Source organism: Ursus maritimus, unplaced genomic scaffold (assembly GCF_017311325.1).
Source record: "Ursus maritimus isolate PB19 unplaced genomic scaffold, ASM1731132v1 scaffold_7, whole genome shotgun sequence".
NCBI lineage: Eukaryota > Metazoa > Chordata > Mammalia > Carnivora > Ursidae > Ursus > Ursus maritimus.
In genome coordinates, this window is record NW_024426885.1 from 9,747,256 (window position 1) to 9,749,281 (window position 2,026).

Below are 2,026 nucleotides of genomic sequence, written 5' to 3' on the forward strand. Positions count from 1 at the left end.
AACCAACTTTTTTCAGCATCTTCCTTGTGGGGTCCAAAAGGCAGTGGAATGACCCAATTTTGTGGTTCCCAGACTGGGCTGGATTGCTGGAAAGGGCTTCCAGCCTGTTACACCCAAGAGCTCCCCATAGCTGGCACGAATCCACATCTCTTTCGGGTGTTACTCGCTTCTGTCATTGTCCTTCCAATTCATGTAAGTACTGTCATGACCAGACATCAACTCATTTAAATGCATCTCTTTTTTCTCCTCCTCCTCCTCCTCCTCCTCCTCCTCCTCCTCCGCTGCCGCCTCTTCTTCTTCTTCTTCTTCTTCTTCTTCTTCTTCTTCTTCTTCTTCTTCTTCTTCTTCTTCTTCTTCTTTTTTTAACAGAGGGAGAGAGAAAGTAGCAGGGGAGGGCACAGGGGGAGAGAGAGAGAGTCCTTAAGACTCCCCACTGAGCATGGAGCCTGACACGGGGCTCAATCCCACGACCCTGAGATCACAACCTGAGCCAAAACCAAGAGTGGGTCACTCAACTGACTATTCTATCCACGTGCCCCTTTCTTAAATTATTATTATTTTTTCTTTGGTCACACATCTGCCTTTATTATAAGCAGCAGGTGGGACACTTCCAGCAATAGTAAAAAAAAAAAAAAATTTACAGAAGCAGGAATTCAGTGAAACCACCTGGTTGGAACCCTTGGGAGCTCACACGTAGATGCCCACACACAGCAGTGGGAAGAGGGCTCCAAAGCCCATGAAGAGCGAGGCCACCGAGGAGATGAGGAGCTCTTTGTAGACATCCTGAGTGCACCTGGTGGGGCTAACCTCATAAACAAAGAACCAGGCAATAAAGAACATGCCAGCGGCCTACAGCACCACGGTGAGGTGGGGGAAGAGAGCCGTGTTCACTGGGCTGGTGCACCTGCTCATGGCCTTGAGCTCTATTTTGTCCGGCACAAGGTCATCCACCACTCTGCCACTGAAATATCACATCAGCAATGTTTTCTTAATTTTAAGTTAAATCCTACTACCCAGCCACAGAAAAATGCCACCCGTTGTTTTTTGTGTGCCTGGGTTATGGTGGTATTTGTATTTTGTTTTGACATCAAGAAAGAACAAATAGCGGTAAACATATTTTTGTTAATATTCCTTCTTGATAAGACTTCTAATGTGTATAAAATCATTTTTCTGCCTTCGTCAGCACAGTAAAAGCAGGAAACTTATTGGAATCTTCCCTTGATGACTGGAAAATCTTTTCAGAGAATTTGGGGCATTCCCTGAATAAAAAGATGTCACCAACGTCACCTAATGTGAGGCTGAGTTCATGTGTACTGAGCTCAAAAATGTGCTAGTCACGGGCCTGTTTTGTTGAGATTTGCCTCTCTATAATCCCACTGGCCTAAGTGTGTATGGGTGGGGGCGACTGATGAATAAACATCGCTGGGGACCCAAGCTGGTTCCATGTTAAAGACATAAAAACCATCCCAGGCTCCTTCCCAACATGAACACAGCTGCAGTGATGATTTGGAAAGATTAAGTCCTGTCAAACCTGGCATCTGAGGCCACAAAAAGAAAAGAGACTACAAGTGTCTGGAATACAAGCTGTTCTTGAAAAGGAAAGAAAAACAGTTCTTGTCCATGGCATTCTCTCTCTCGTTATTTTTTTTCTAGAAGCGTCTCCCCACCTCTCCCGAAATAAATGCCAGGTGTTTTGCTGGACTTCCATTTAAAACCAGAGGAAGAGGGGCGCCTGGGTGGCACAGCGGTTAAGCGTCTGCCTTCGGCTCAGGGCGTGATCCCGGCATTATGGGATCAACCCCCACATCAGGCTCCTCCGCTATGAGCCTGCTTCTTCCTCTCCCACTCCCCCTGCTTGTGTTCCCTCTCTCGCTGGCTGTCTCTATCCTGTCGAATAAATAAATTTTAAAAAAATCTTTTAAAAAAATTAAATAAACAAACAAACAAACAAACAAACAAATAAATAAATAAATAAATAAAACCAGAGAAAGAAAGTTGATACGCATGGCTTTTTGGACTTTTCAGA

At 44.9% G+C, this 2,026-nt stretch overlaps 1 pseudogene; it reads right to left on the reverse strand.

The window, feature by feature from the left end:
- Positions 1-440: 440 nt before the first annotated feature.
- On the reverse strand, positions 441-967 carry LOC121101242 (annotated as a pseudogene).
- Positions 968-2,026: the final 1,059 nt, after the last annotated feature.